Consider the following 17,881-nt stretch of genomic DNA (forward strand, 5'->3'; position numbering starts at 1 on the left):
ATGTGCTAGCAAGACACAAAAACATTGACACACATCGATCATGTCAATGCTTAGCCAATAAAATACAAATAAAATATCTTGGATATTAAGAATCCGCTCTGGGCGGTATAAAACACATACAGGTGGTGAGAGAAATTACAGACGAGTCTTTCCAATAATACTGTGCCTGCAGACGGTGAGATATTTGACAGTGAGACGGTGACGGTGAGATATTTGACAGATTTTGTTCATGCAGGGACAAAACCTAACTGTGCATGTACTGTACTGAGTTTCATTACTCTATCTTGTCTCTGAGCGGAGAAGAACAGGTTACAATTGATCTCCCTGTCTCCCCTACTTTGCCAAATTAATCAGGCTTTAATGAATCAATTTAGGCCTTAGCTATCACAGAAAAGCCGAATGTGTGTGTAAGGTTGTGGAATTAAGGGTTGTTTGAACTCGGGTTCGGTGAGGTTTCCGTGCAGATTGAGTCTGCAGCATAGAGTACATGGGTGGAATTGCTTCCGTGAACATGGCTCCTATGAAGCTAGGAGGTTGGCTGAGAAAGGGAGAGAGATAAGGCGGGCAATTGAAGAGCTAAGAGGTAGCCTACATTCACGCACGCCCCGCTTCTCCATCTCCTGCAGGCAGGATGGAATCAACTGCCGCATTAAGTTTTCACGAGGGAATCGAAGGGGGGGATGTCACCCAGGAGCAATCTGCTGCACTGTCAGCAGGTGTTGACATCTAGATTAACCTTGGCTGCTGGGAGTCGGAGTCCGCTGTTAGCGGCGCCCTCATTGGGATGCACAGGGGGAGCTCTCGTCCAATCCCGCGGCCTGGAACCCTCCCAGGCTCTGCCCCCTGCGTAGGTCTGGGTCTGACAGCCCTGGTGCAGATCTGAGAGATATCTGCACTCCGTTCGGGGGACATGGGAAAACCGAGGTAGGGCCCTTTAGCACGTGGTGAGTCATCGCCAAACTCTCCCCGCTTATTATTTATTTGTGCTTCTGCCACCACTGGGACCTGAATTAGACCAAACCTGTGGCAGTGGCTCTGAGAACTCTCCTACTGCCCAGAATGGATCAGACGGTGCATTTTTTAAACACATCCTAACCAGGTCTCCATGGGTATATTTAGGTAGTTTGGACGAAATGTTAATTAATTTTTCTTTGTAACAGGTAATGGTGTCTCCATAAATCTCTTTATAATCCACGATCTACCTATTACGATCTAGTTAAAAAGCCTTAATAATATCTTGGTAGTCTTGGGAGTAGATTTCTCGCCTCACAGTTTTGTTCGGCTGTAATTAGTGTTTGTCTTTGACGAGCCACCACCGCCCTACAGTTAATAACTCATAAGGAGTGACAGTTGATATGTGGTTGACAGAAACAGGCTGAGTTCTGTCCCCACAGCAATTGTTGTGTTCCTCTTGTATAACAACACGTCCGCGGTCCCCTTGAGAACCTCTGTCAGGTTGTTTTCCACGTATGTCACCATATGTCCATTAATTAACCCAGAATGAAGTGTTTATCCGCCATTTGGTGGACGCTCACATGAAGCCTGTTACTTGTGAAACCACATTAGTATTCCGCTCATCCAAAGTCTCACGGCGAGAATTATACAACTTGTTGCCATAGCAACTTTACAAATGGTATTTGAGAGGGAGCAATGGTGTGGCGGTGGTGGTGCTAACGCCTGACTAGATGGGACAATGATGTATGTTCCCTTTTATTCAATAGCAGTGATGTCCAATAAAATATCCTGGATATAAAAGGTTTTGCGCACATGAGACGTATCCGCCGCTGAATGTTTAATCTTATATTCTCACATCTCATATTTCAATATGCTTGCCCATCAAAATCACGGGAATTGTGTGCCTGGAAATTTTTGAACATTACGGAAAACATTACGCCTTCTGTGTAGTACATCTAGAGAGACCCAGCAGACATGTAACATCAGCTCAGGGGACTGGGGAGGCAGGGAGACTGGGGAGGCAGGGAGACTGGGGAGGCAGGGAGGCTGGGGAGGCAGGGAGACTGGGGAGGCAGGGAGACTGGGGAGGCAGGGAGACTGGGGAGGCAGGGATTCACCTCGAAGTTTGTCTTTGTGAGTCAGTGCATTAGCAAGACAGGGCTGGCGAGGGAGAGAATGTGAGAGGAATGAATCATGGAACGTGGAAGCAGTCTGTGACTCCGTACACTACATGTTTTAGGTTTTCTCATTAACAGCTGCAGCCAGTAGCAGACTGGAGCACCGGGAGAATTCTCGATGGGCCGGTCAATCTGTGGGCCGTGGGGCCGGTGAGCGCCCCGGTCTGTGGGCTGCTGGGCCTGGTGTACGGGCCTGGTGTCGATCTGTGGGCCTGCCTGACCGTGCATACCGTATGGGATAATTGCATGTTAAATACCTCACTTCTAATGACCTGCGGATCTGGAAGATGTATGTTTGATGGAAGAAATTAGCTCCAAATTAGCCTCTCCACTGTATGAGGGATGATGAAGACGTCAGACTTCAAGTACAATTAGACGACAGAGCACAATAAATGACCTGTCGGCGGAGGGCCCGGGCCTGTGCTGTGTTGCTCTCTCGCCTCAGGACTAAATAATTTTAAGATCTATTGACCATTAACAGAGAGATTTCCAAACACATCATTTTTCAATTGGCTCTCAGACATTTATTACACATGAAACCATGTGCATGCAGTAAAAATGCCAGTCCAGCATAGAGGTGAATGCAGTGGTTCATAGTTTGTGTGATATATGGATGTCCTGTGTATTGTCCTCTAAATTCAAACGGCTAAACACAGAGAATTTATTTCTAAACTAGGATTTATAGTGAATGTGCGTGCATGTGTGCGTGTGTGTGTGTGTGTGCGCGCAAGAGTGCATATGTGAACAAGCACATGTGTGTCTATGAGGTGGAGTGAATTGTGATTTATTTCAACAGCCTACTACAGCTCACTCTCTCTGTCAGTATGTAAATGTGTGTGTTTGTGTGTGTGTGTGTGTATATGTGAGTGTGAGTGTGTGTGTTTGTGTGTGCACGCGTGTGCAAGTGTGTGTGTCTATGAGGGGGAGTGAAAGAGAGAGACTTTGATGAACTGTAATTCTACAGGGATTATTCTCAACACAACAGTGGTCGGTTATGTTACTGTAAAGCGGTACTGTGAATATGGCTGAATGTCACCCAAACACTAATAACAATGCCATTGTGTCTGATATAATTGCAGAGCTTCCTCTCATATGAATGTTGCCTTTGTCTCTCATCCTTGGTCAGATAACTGCCTCTGTGACATGAAAGAGAATAACCATTCTCTCTACCAGGGGAGGCTGGCGGAGGTAGAAATGTGTTCGATACCGTTCCTCATTCCATCCCATGCATCACAATGAGCCTGTCTTCTGATTTCTCCGTCCGCCAGCCTCCCCTGATCTCCACAGTACCCCTCCATCCACAAAGTTAACTTTGCACAAAAAAATACAAAGTACAAAAATACAAAGTACAAACTGACACTGTAATACCATCTGAAGTAAAAAGAAAAGAGTCTGTTACTTTTGCCCCTCTGGGGTGAATTATATATATAGAGGCTCCAAAGATATTCCCCCCTCTGTGTTGTGGTGTTACTTTCTCCACATGACTTATTCAAGATGTCTAATCTTAGGTTCCATTATCGTTTTGGAGGCTGAGCTACTTTCACAGCGGTCCATGTTCACACATTGGCCCAACATAGCGGCAGGGGTGGAGTCGAGTCACATGTCTGGATGATCTCTGAAGAGAAGAGCCTGAACTGCTGTTCTCTCATTTCCATCCCATTTTCTGTCTTTGTTAAGTCGGCCCTACATTCCGTGGGTTAGGACATTTTTATTAACTCATTTGACTATTTATAGTGTTTTGTTTATAATTAGTCAATCAATCAATCAATCAATCAATCAATCAATCAATCAATCAATCAATCTATTAGACATTATTTGTATGGCACATTTCATACACAAATGCATATATACAATTTCATATACAAATACAAGGTGTGACATACTGTGCCACTTTTTTGGCAATTTCTTTTTTTACCTAAATCTCAATTTGATGCTGTTCTGATATCCCGGTGAAAAGTGCATTTTGCAAACTGTGCACTTAGTTTTTCCCCTGGACCCTTCAACACTGTATACAGCACCTGACAGTTTTATTTGTACAGCATGTGCGAAAACAGTATTACACCTTTTCATACCCCAAATCACAGCTCTGTACAGCTATTAAATTCAGACAGTTATTCCTCCGTCTGCGCTTATGACATATTGTCTGCATGAAAATTCATACCGCCTTGTCACTCTTGTTCAAGCCATCCTCTTGATGTGCCACAGAGCGCAGTGTGTGCCCCCACCTCATGAATATACATGCTGTTTCACTGATATACCGAAGGGAGGGGTGTTTCTTTTTTCTTTTTCAGAAGAGATGGACGTCTCCATGCACTTCAAAGTGAAGGTCTCTGTGTTACCCCCAGCAGCCACTGCTTCCAGATCAGCCAGGGAGGGCAGTGACAGGGTCACGACAGAGGGGCCTCTTGGACCTAGGCAGCCAGCTTTCATTGACAGCTCAATGGACCTCTGTTTACAGATTGTCAAGAGCGTGTCCCGTGTCAAAGGATTTTCACTTTCACACAAGGACCTCTGTTGCCTTTCTGTGTCTAGTCTGTGTTCTTTTGGTGATAGGGTTGGTCAGTCCTTTTGGTGATAGGGTTGGTCAGTCCTTTTGGTGATAGGGTTGGCCAGTCCTTTTGGTGATAGGGTTGGCCAGTCCTTTTGGTGATAGGGTTGGCCAGTCCTTTTGGTGATAGGGTTGGCCAGTCCTTTTGGTGATAGGGTTGGCCAGTCCTTTTGGTGATAGGGTTGGCCAGTCCTTTTGGTGATAGGGTTGGTCAGTCCTTTTGGTGATAGGGTTGGCCAGTCCTTTTGGTGATAGGGTTGGCCAGTCCTTTTGGTGATAGGGTTGGCCAGTCCTTTTGGTGATAGGGTTGGCCAGTCCTTTTGGTGATAGGGTTGGCCAGTCCTTTTGGTGATAGGGTTGGTCAGTCCTTTTGGTGATAGGGTTGGCCAGTCCTTTTGGTGATAGGGTTGGTCAGTCCTTTTGGTGATAGGGTTGGCCAGTCCTTTTGGTGATAGGGTTGGCCAGTCCTTTTGGTGATAGGGTTGGCCAGTCCTTTTGGTGATAGGGTTGGTCAGTCCTTTTGGTGATAGGGTTGGCCAGTCCTTTTGGTGATAGGGTTGGCCAGTCCTTGGGAATGCTCTTGGGGGAGACAGTGGAGAGGTTCTGGCCTTGACTGACAAAGAGTCCTCACTGTCTTCAGATAGACTGTTGATGTTGTCTTTCATACATGTGCCTGCATCGTTGATATCATCATCATCATCATCATCATCATCATGCCATATAGTAAATTAAAATAATGGCTTGGGTGTAGAATAGGGACCGGAGCTGCTGCAGTGCCAGCAGAGCATCAGAGATTATATCTGTGTCGACAACTGGTCTCCTAGTTGGTTTCCTGGTCATATAACTATAGTCTCTCTCTCCTCATCTGACTGTTCCAGATTGTCAGAAGGACACAGAGCGCCCAGGGGAGAACCCGCTCAGATGGTACTTAACAAAGAACCCACTGAAACATCTACATACACAGTGACAGTCTGACGTTTGCCGCTATTCATTGAAGTCGTCATGGGAAAACATCAAAACAATAGTTCAGCCACAGCCGAACATGAAAGAAAACCCACTGACTCACTTGCTAAGTGGCCTTCTCTACTCCCTCGCTCACTATTGGCCCGCAGCCATTTTGTTGCCTGCCCGCTTCTACAAACAACCTGACGAGATCGCCGTTTGACCTCAATTAAACTGCCAACGCACAAGTCCACAAGCGATCTGACGCTAACATTTAATTACATCATAAAAAGCCAGGCTGAAGGGACAGGTCATTGGGGAAGACGGTTGAGTAAACATGTAAAAGTCAGAGTTTGCCAAGAGCGTTTTGATTACACAAGTATTACCAAGTAGGACTTGAGCTGATGAAAACTAGAGGGTGTAGTACATGCATTCATAAGGAGACAAAAATAGCAGGACATTTTTGTCTGCCTCCTATCGTGTTTTGTTTTCTATTTAATATGCACCTGATCCCAGAGACTCCTTGTTTGGAGTGCACCGTTATTCAGATGTAAGTCCAAACAGCCAACTTCTCAGACTTCAGTCAGATCAACATGGTTGTTATGACATGATAATAGCAAACTTATGTCATGTCTTTCACACGTTTGTTTCTATGGCATAACACCAATGTAAAATAAAGTAATACTGTATCTGTGTCTTAGTTTCTTTTACTGGTAAAATGGGCCCACGCGATGGGTACAGTAAGTTTGCATTTCTGTTGATATCATCTTCAGGAGCCTAAAAGTCAGCAGTAGTAGATCTCCGAGTGATAAGAACACAGACCTTCTCAAAGGCCCCTCTTGATGATGTCATGGGTGACTGGGAATAAGCCACAGATGCAGATACAGATGCAGATCTAATCATTGTCATGGAAACATGGAGTTAAGATGTTCCTAATGATGTTACTGAAGAGCATAGATGTCGGGATACCATTAAATTGTGCTTAATCCTGTGTTTGCTATCTCCAATAGCATCAACTCTCATATCCTGTAAATAAATTTTAAAAAACTTCCTTTCTTCTAGCATTGTGACTGCCAATAGCCCCTGGTCCTAGCATAAATTAATTTTTCTTATGATGACTGATGGATAGATGATTCACTTACTTAGTCAAATGTATTTGTTGTAAGTCGCTTTGGATAAAGGCGTCTGCTAAATGCCATAAATGTAAATATCCAGTCTAGGCCAGGACCATGGTACAGCATGTGGTGTTGAGTAAACTCCTATATTAAACTCCTATAATCAGTTATTAAACATGACATGTTGAATCTTGAATTTGGTTCTCTACTGTCTCCATGTTACATTTCAAATCTTGGTATATGAAAACATGTTTTTGAAGCACACAGTTGAAGTACTTTGTGTACAGGATTATGCTAATAGGTTGACGTGTGAAGAAAAAGCACTCAGGTTTTCAGATGCAGAGCATCAACATGAGCTTGCCATATGGACAAAGCATGTCTGCAGACGCCTCTGTAAGCAACCAGCATTGAAAGATGTGGTTAGTATAAAAACATCTGTTTAGACATCCACGACAACATTGGTTTATGTGACACTGTGTTTACACTTATGACCAGAGAAACAGAACACACATCGTACCATCGCTCTTGATATGAGTAGTTATTGTAGATTTAGGGACCTAATGCAATTGGACAGGATATATTGACACAAATTGAACGGCAAGAGTTTTATGAAGTATGCATGGTTACATAAAACTGAATTTGAAAGAAGGGAAATGTATGACTCACTCCCAAAATCAAATAAACTGAAACCATTCCATCCTATGCCTGATTTTTAGGCCCACTATCCTCTATGATAAGCATCAAAGGGAAACATTATTACGGTTTGACAGGACCACACTGAATCAAGTGCTACTTGAGGCTACAATTGTACAAGCTGTATTTGTACCTGTTTCTTGTTTTTGTTATTGCTTGTGGCTTTTACAAGAATTAGAGTGTGTACTACAGGTGTGTAGATGTGTCTACATGTGGTCCTCTGTGGCTCAGTTGGAAGAGCATGGCGCTAACAACGCTTAGGTTGTGGGTTTGATTCCCGCTGGGACCATATATACTGAAATGTATGCAGTCACTGCAATGTAAGTCACTTTGGATAAAAGTGTCAGCTAAATAGCATACATATTATACAAAAAAAGAAAAAAAATGTACATTGTAATCTGTATTGAAAAAAGTGTTAGTGAGCAGTTTTTGCAGGAATCTGTAGGTTTGCCATTCATCAATAAGCTCATCTCTCCTGACACTCAACCATGATTGGACCGTGTTCAATAAACATGCTTGTCACATACGTCACAGCTGATCAATAACATCTCCTCACCTCAATACATTGCAGAGAGCACTTGACCTTTATCAATAGCGCCAATCAATATTCACTGCTTCAATATACTGAACACTGGAGGATTTCATCAATTTAACACCTGATTGGTTTTGTGAAAAGCCAACTCTTGTTGGGCCCTACAAATGGAGAACCCATGTAGATTGTGTTGACATAATTTGGGTGTTGTTAACTGCATTGAATACATACTGAATACATACGACTGTATAGCAGAGAAACTTTGGTAAGATTAAAAGATAAATAAATAAAAGGTAAAAGAGACAGCCCATCACTGTGACAACCATGATTACAGCCATTACATGTATAAGTTCAATACTCTAGGCGCAATACTAGGCTATTATATCAGAGGTAAAACATCGGCAGTGCAGTAGACAGAGTCAGTGTATTATTCTCGTACTCTACAAAAAAGAAAATTCGACTAACAAATAAAAAAAAGTATGTACAAAAAAAGAGCAAGCACTCTTGTGATTGGTTCCTTTGATCCTTGAGCCCCTCCAGGAGTTAGCTGGAGAGCCAATCCACTCCACTGAGATCCGCCCCCCAGAGGCTCTGATAAGGGGCAAGGCATATCCCATCATCCTGCTTGCCTTAGGTCAAGGCCCTGAAGAAGCCTATATGCTGTAGGCATCCCTCAGATCTGACCACATCTCATGTATTACACACTTCCTAGAATGCGCATAATAACACAAAACAAGAGTTTTTAGTCATATTTATTTAACTTTTTAAATATTTAAACATTTAAATTTTTCCCCCTGTTTATCATGTAAGGCAATATGTAGGTTTAATGTATTATCTTTATGTGGGTGATATGTACGAGGATTTTGCCTTGCATTCGAGGAATGTCATGACAGTCACAGAAATGAACATGATGAATGTCTTCTATTGTTATCTCTCAGGGATAAATATTGATATGACCCAATTTGGGTCAGGGGATACCTGTGCTTAAATATATACCAGTCTGATCGAGACTTGGGAGGGAGAGGAGGTCTGTTAAGACCATTAGAGGAAGGAGGAACACTGCTGGTTACCTGCATGTCCTGACGGTGCTTGGTGCGAGACATCCTAGGTGTAATCTTTGAAGCACCTATTCCACTTCATGGAACTGACCTTTTTCTTGTCTTTCCAGGAAACAGTGTAAATACTGAGTATATTATTGATGAGTCGAGTGCTTAACACAACCACTGTGTAAATAAAACACCTGCCTTCACCCGAAAGCTGTTGTCCTGCACCTTCCTGTCATTTTCCTTGGCCTTCGGCAATCTACACGTCTACACAATCTACACATTTGCACTGCGGGTGTGTTGCATCCATGTCTGTACTAGCTCCAGGGGACAAACTGTCACTCAGCTCTAAATGTTTATTTTCTGACCTTTGCTATGCACCAATTTCCTCCTTCTCTTCGTTGACTTTATTAGCAAAGGCGTTCTCCTTGGAGTCTGGGAGTTGAGGGGGGAGATGAAAGATGCAGACACACATGGCAGAGGAGAGGAGGGGAGAGGAGAGGATGGGAGAGGAGAGGAGAGGAGGGGAGAGGAGGGGAGAGGAGAGGAGGTAGAGATAAAGTTATCTACCACGGTGTGAGTTAATTAGGATCTCCTTCCGCGGCAATCTATCTGCTCTTGACATTTCATCTGCTTTTTCCTGGAGTAGCCCCCCTATGAGGAAACTGTAGGAGAAAATTGTGACCTTGAAAAGGTGTTGTGATGTATTACTGCAGTTGGTAATGCTTAAAAGGGAATGGAAGAATACTGTGGGCTGTATGTGAGTCAACAACATGCCTTTCACAAACTACTTGCAGGAAAGTGGAGATTCCTTTCTTTCTTTCTTTCTTTCTTTCTTTCTTTCTTTCTTTCTTCCTTCCTTCCTTCCGACTTCAGCGATTGCATCAAAATGGAAACAGAACCCCTGAAATCCTCTAACCCATTTATAGTACTGTATAAAAGTAGGCCTATGATGTATGATTTTACTCCAGCTTTCCTTCATCCAAAATGAGTTACTGTGAGTGCAGAATGCTGTACTCTAGAACGATATAGATAATTTATTTAACAATTGAATGCAGAATAACGTGCATACAGTATGCATACATACATTAGGTATGGGGAGAGGAGTATAAAGAATTAAATCAAAAAGTGATATTCAACCTGTCAGTGGCTTAAAGAGAGCTAAAATATGTGCTAAAAAGGGGGAGAGGAAATGTTCTATTGAAACAGGTCCAGTCAGCTCCAGGCAGTGATCCTGCTCTGTGATAGATCTATTTAATGCACCCTTTAAAGCTGGCAAACCCCAGCTCATGCTCTCTCTCTCTCTCCCTCTCTCTGCTCTCTCTGAAGTCTGACAGCCTGGGTATAGGTGCCCTGGCTCTGCTCTGCTCGGAGAGAAAGGAAATTAAATACAATGTTAGAAATCGACTTCACCTCAAAAACTCAATCTGGTGACATGTCTCGAAGTCATGCATTTTTTGGCGATGTGAAATACTGACTGTCCTGAACCTTTGTGAGGTTTCATAATGTAAATATAAAGTGAGAAATGTGTGAATTGAGGCAAAACTTAATTGAAAAAGCAATGACCTCGTACTGTATTATTAAAGTCGAACTGAAATGAATTTTTTAATGCCTCAGTTATGTCGGAGATAACAGATAATGTAGTGCAAACTCAAGTTTCGAAGTTAACTTACGAATTAAAATTTATTAAATCGGTTTCAATCCATTTATAGATTTGGCCTTGCTCTGAGGGCTGCTCAGAGGGCTGACTAGGTGTGTATCGTTGGAGGGGGACCGACTGTGCATCTAGCCAATCAATGTTACTTGTACTAGCTCGACATTCAACAATATCCTATTTCACAGACAATTTACTGTACTCACTAAAATCATAGCATACCTCATGTTGACTGGTAAAGTATTCATGCTGAGAGAAAATCTCCTGGGTTAAAATCTGCCGACATCTAGCAGCAGGGAGACAGGTTTATGCTATGTTTGCTCTACCGTCTACATGGCTGGGCACGCAGCTCTGTGTACAGTTTAGGCAGGCAGACTGCCAGTGCCTTATCATGGTTGGAGAACATGCAACTGATGTAATTCCTGATTTCAGAAGTCGCAGCTATTTGCAGTGCTATAAAATATGAATGGAGGTGGCGCACATAGAGGCATCAACATCTTCGAGTGTCATTTTTTTTGGAGATAACTCAGATATGAAACTTACCCTTTGAAAGTCAAGAATTGCAATGAAAAACGATTTTGGGCATTACTAAAAGCGGAATTTAGTGATTTACATTTCCGTCCGACTTTGACATATACACATACAGTTCACTAATTATGACTGCACATTGTGGAGTGCATAAATAGTGTGAAGTACAAATACCTTGGGCTCTCTGCTGTGATCCACAGCAGGTCACATGACTGTCTTGAAAAGGTCATCCAATCAACAGTTCACAGCTCCTCGGTGACAGAGGTCACACTGCCATGTGCAAGTCATTAATTACACATGAACTACAGTGTGTGGATGCGGGTCAACCTTGGTCAGACAAGTGTCAATTAGATTAATTACCTTCACCGGTAATAATTACCGCTCTTACCAAGTCAACCTCAAATCATCATCTTGTCAGGTAAGATCCTATTTTTGGTTGGGAAAACAGATGAAAGCGTGTGAAAGTATAAACTATCTTCATTTCTCACTATGGCACGGTACATGTTTATTATGCCGTAGCCTACAGTGTTGCCCCTTATGGCATTACCATGACAACCCAATCCTAGTATATTACCAAATCATATCAGAGTATAAGAGTTCCGTTCTTATTCGTTAATGCTGTGCAAGGAGAGGAAGTGATCAGAAACCATGGCCACATTTTCCATCAATCTTGACCTAAATTCTTGATCAGTCTGGATACTGAAAATTAAGTCATATAACGACATGATGAATATATCATCTGACGATATGTTTTTGGTCCGTACATAAACATTTTACAGCACTTTTTCAACGTTTCCATTTCGTCTAATTAGATACTTATAACTAGTGTTAAATTAAATTACCATATTGTGAAATAGCTCCCAGAGTCACAAATTGTTTTAACGAACAGAATATTGTCAATGTTCTTCTAAAAAGGATTGCAGTAGCTGTGCTCATCTGATCCTGTATTCACTGTGCATGACTCTCTGAATTTCTAAAAATTAACTGTGGATTTAAAGATCACATTCTTTTTGATGCTGCTTTCTTACCATTTATTTCAAAGAAAATCCAGCTTTTTCTGCTCTTTCATCGCCACACAGATATGCTTCATCAATAATGCAGAATCTTGAGGAGTCATCAAAAGTTTGTCCACAGAGGCTTCAAATAATCTCACATAATTTAAAAGAGGACACAAAAAAACGGTTTGCCCTTAATTAAAATTTACTTCACAACTAAAAAATTGACTTTATGAAGATTTCTGAAACACTTTTTTGGTACTGAGTTAGGGAATATTCCCACAAAACAGTGAGTTATTAACATTGAGCATGTTTTTGGATTAAACTGCTTTTATTTTCAATTAGGAAACACTAGCCATCCTAAACGGAGGTCCATGGGGGCGTGTGACACTTTGTAAAACCCATGTCCCCTTCCTTCCCTGACTTTTCCTAAATGTTTGTTTTTAACTTAATAGAGTTGCTACAATTACAATTTCAACATAAAAAAAGGTGTGGTAGTCAGATTTGATTCTAAGACAACATCTCCAAGTCACGTCCTGAGGCGCGATTAACAGTTGTTGCTTTGGATAAAGGCTATATGCCGTAAATGTAAATGTAAATGTTAACACCTGCTCCCAAAAGAGAAAATGGTTTATTTGTGCTGGTCTTACCGTAGCTTTACCCTCATCATGGTGATTCGACCTTACAGTTAGGAATGGCTGACCCATTTCCTAATACACACAGACAGACAGACAATAACTGTTATTTGCGTGATCAGTGTGTGATTACATGTGAATAGAAACCAGGGTGTACCCTGATGGTGGTATCACACCATCAGACACGCCTCATACATAGTTTCAGTCTATTTCGACCTTGTTTTCAATGAGCATCCTATGATACAGTATCTCCTCCCGTGTGTGTATTCAGGCTACAGCATATGTGTGTGTATGTGCGTATATGTGTGTGTATGTGCGTATGGACAGTGATGTTGATAACAATACCAAACGTGGGCTGTCAATGCGTAACGATGGATGAGGCAAGGTTGTGTGTGTGTGCGTGTGTGTGTGTGTGTGCGTGTGTGTGTGTGTGTGTGTGTGTGCGTGTGTGTGTGTGTGTGTCTGGCGGGTTTATGAAAACCTTACGGTTATAATATGGATGCAAAGGCAAAAATGGACACTTTTTTCACATCAATTTCCCCGGCAAACAAGCTGATTGCGAAAACGGAACCGGGAGCTTTCTGCTCTTTATCAACAATTTGCAGCATGGGGAGTGGGCTGATAACGAGAGAAAAGACCCTCGATCTGTAATACGCTCCACATTCGACCACGGGTTGAAATAGGTCCGTCATTGTGTTATATTCAATATGCAGCTCTTTAAAATTCAAAATGTGGTAGTCATGACGTTAGTCGGGACGGCCTGGGGCTTTCAGTGTTAGTACAACACAGATCCTCCCCTTTAGATAAGGCCGGTAACGTTAACTTACCATTTATCAAATCAAAGCTGTGCAGTTGTCATATGATGATGCAGCCGGACATGAAACCTTAAGTAACACTGATGTGAATTACATTATCATTAGATGAAATTGCTTAGGAGAGATTGGAATTTAATTTGGAGAGCTTACATCTGCTTGCTGTATAGAGACACACAATAAAACAACCATTTAGAAATCTTAGGTTTGATGTGATTTCCGCACATTTCCCAATCCGAGAGTAATCATCAGAATCACATAAAACAAATGCATTTTAGGGATCTCCCACAGCACAGGAGAAGTTCACGGTTCTTTAGTGGACTGACATGTCTAAAACACAACATGCTCATGCATTGGAAGATTTTTCCAGTTATTTTTGCGACCTATCTTGCAATAAAAGTTGTCAAACAATATTAAGGAGAGTAACATCTATCATTAGTTAAGCTAATAAAAAGTGGATGGATGTGGAAAAAAACATATCTGCAAATAAACATTTGAGATTCTCAAAAAGAAGCCCTGCGTTCTCCGGAGGTTGTGTTGACTCCAGAACATGTACCATACGCTAGCAGGAGAGGTTCAACCTCTCGCTCTCTGGATCTCTGCACCTGCAAAGATTCCCAGGCAGTTCAGTTCAGGCACTGTGTTGCTACCCTTTCACCCAATTTCCTGTTTACTGAGAAAGATGTGAGGCCCCACACACACACACACACACACACACACCCTAACCCTAACCCTCGGTAACACACACACATGAACACACACACACACACATACACACACACACACACACACACATACACACACACACACACACACACACACACACGCACGCACACACACATACACACACACACACACACGCATGCGCACACACACACACACACACACACACACACACACATACACACACACAGCGCCTTAGAGCAATGAAGGCGATTTTATAGTGGGACTGAGTAATACTTGAGGATGTAAAAAATGCTTTATCATGACAGAAAAACACATTGTGATGTCATGGCACATGTGCTCATTTTGCTATTTTGTAAAATTTCTGTCAATACTTGCCATTGTTTTTTATGTCCCATGCACCAACCTCACCAAGTCAATATCCTGTATGTGCAAATATACTTGGCCAAATAAAAGAATTCTGATTCTGAATTCTGATTCTGATTCTTATGATGCTGAATGTTCTCCACATGGGGGCATTGTGACTTTTCCCTTTTCATCTGTTTTCATCATTTATGGGGTTTTTTTCAGATAAAATAGTCATACAGCAGTGTGATCATAGAAGTGCAGGAAGGCAAACCTTCAAAACAAAAATTCAATCTGCTGAGGACTGAGAAGCAGACACAGGGGAGTGAGATTATTATAGTCAAAGATAGTATCATAGTGTTCATGTTATGAATATATAAACTTCAATTTGTCTCTCTTCTCTCTCTTTCTCTCTCTTTCATTCTCTCAACAGTTTATGAGGACATTGTACATTTTGGGAACATACCTTACTGTCTAATTCTAAGGTAAACTTGACAACAAATGGTGATAGGTATGTGCATGAGAGGTAACCATATCCAGGACATGACCACTGAGAACAAAATTAAGTGGTAAGAATGTAAAAACCTCAAGTGAGCGTTCCAACTGCATGAAAGAATTTTATATTTTATATATTTAATATTTTATTCATCCCACTGCAAACCGTACCTGTGTGCTTTCTATTCAAGCCAAAATTCTGTTTCAAGCCAGAATGGTTTAATGTTTAATTGGATAAGGCTGGGATTTTATCTTAATGGGTATTTTTCACTTATCAAACGTACAACATCATCTGTGAAATGAATAAACCATCCTTTCTTCTGAAAATAGGGATGGATACATGCTTTGCCATATTCACTTTGCATAAGATATTAATGACAACATCGAGGTGTCAGAAAAGGTTTTTAGACTTTTAAGAGTCCCAATGAAAGCATCTGATAACACCTGCATATAAATACATTTATACTGTGCCTGTTCACACCCGTGATGTTGCCGTTTTAGCTGCTAGCTTTGGCAGGTTTTGACACCATCTCCTAGCTACTATCCGCGCATCCACTGGAACTCTGACGTTTACGTGAATCAGGCATTGAGGTCATTGAGAGAAAGTTTGTGCCAAACTTTTAAGTTATGCACACGGATCTCTAACAAGGACGTGGCCCTTCAGAGAGGAGAGCTCTCATATCACCAACACCTCAAACCGTACAGCACATGTACAGTATAATACACTTTAAGCCATGCACCAATTATTTTCCGCAGAAGCTCACATGGTGCGCTCTATGCTGAAAAGACTGACTGAAAAGGTATAATTATTCAGAATTGTTCATGGTTCTATCAACTAGTGAAACACGTTCTACAACGATCATTGCAGGGCTAACAGTTTCAGAGGTTCTCCAACCACTTCCTGCTTCCCGCCGGCAGGCAGAGAGAGAGCCTTGCTAGCCGGCTCGGCCGGTAATGGCGGAGTGATTTGATCCTGTGGAGAGAAGAGGCAGAGCGATTTGAATGAGACACTAATTAAGAAAAGCAGCCATGTGTGAACGTCTCCACGCTCGTGGCATTCCAATGAAGCCCGCCCTACCTGGTTGAGCAACAGATGCCTCCCTGTATTGTACTGTGTCACAATCGAATTAAACAATCTATCTGGGGGAATACGATTACTACAGTCAGAACAGTAAGGTAATGCAATTGGTGCGTTTGGCAAGGGCATATGTAGAACAAACATCAAGCCATTAAATGTACACATTGATGACGTTGTGTCATCATTGTGTCTGACCCAAGAAAACTGTTCTCCACATTTTCTTCACTCCTCAACCCACCTCCTCCCCCTCCTCCCTCCTCCCTGTGTCCAGATGACTTTGTCACCTACTTTGAAAAGAAGGTTGATGACATCAGCAGCTCTTTCCCTCTACCTCTCACCAACACTGCTACCTCTCGTCCCAAACCCACTGCGGTACACCCGGTCTCTGGTTTATCAGCTCTTTCCCCCCTCTCCCCTGATGATGTTCTAAAACCGGTCACATCCAAGCGGGCAACCACCTACCCCCTCGATCCTATCCACTCCCCCTTTCTCCAATCCATCTCCAAATACCTCCTTCCGTTCCTTACCACCTTAATAAATTCCTCTCTATCCACAGGATCTGTCCCAGCTGCCTTCAAGACAGCCAGAGTCAAGCCTCTTCTCAAGAAACCAACTCTTGACCCGTCGGCTGTCCATAACTACAGACCGGTATCCATTTTCTCCTTCTTATCTAAAACCCTTTTACCACAGCTACGCAGATGACACTCAAGTCTTTCTCTCTTTCCTCCCTTCTGACTCACAGGTGGCAACACGTGTCTCTGCGTGTCTTGCAGACAATTCTGCTTGGATGTCAGCCCACCACCTCAAGCTCAACCTTGACAAGACTGAGCTGCTCTTCCTCCCGGGAAAAGCCTGCCCTCTCCAAGACTTCTCTATCACCTCCTCCCATACAGCCAAGAACCTTGGGGTGATCCTTAACAACCACTTATCCTGTGTGGCGAACATCACAGCGACAGCACGCTCCTGTAGATTCTTCCTCTACAACATCAGAAGGATACGTCAATTCCTCACCAGAAAAGCAGCACAACTTTTGGTCCAAACACTTGTGATCTTTTGCCTTGACTACTGCAACGCACTCTTGGCCGGTGTTAATAAAAAAAAAAATGATAATATGATGACTGATGGACAGATGATTCACTTACTTAAACAAATGTATTTGTTATAAGTCGCTTTGGATAAAGGCGTCTGCTAAATGCCATAAATGTAAATGTAAATGACATAACATCAGTGAATAATGGATTGAAATGAAATTGTTCACTGGTGTGAAAGGAATATAACAAAGTAATAAAGTGGGGAGAACAGAGATGAAATGTGATGATGAGAATTGATAAAATGACGTGACCTCGATTAAGCATTAAAAAATGATCGCTGTTAAACTGGTAGTATGGCTTCTAGGGCAGCTGCCGATGTGGGCAAACATGGCCAATGAAGCTGAAACATAACCTTGTGATTGCATCAGTTAGCAAACACACAGCATTTTCCCAGTCATATCCACATGAAACAAATGTCAGCCTATACAGTCACCAGCTTTGTACTGTACAGCATTTGCATATACATATTACAGCGAGGGTAAAAATCTACTCTCGATTGACACAGGCACCAAACTAAGCCATTAAGTCTGACAAGAGCCTGTTAGCCCTGATAGCATGT

Source organism: Argentina silus, assembly GCF_951799395.1.
Source record: "Argentina silus genome assembly, chromosome: 19".
NCBI classification, from domain to species: Eukaryota; Metazoa; Chordata; class Actinopteri; order Argentiniformes; family Argentinidae; genus Argentina; species Argentina silus.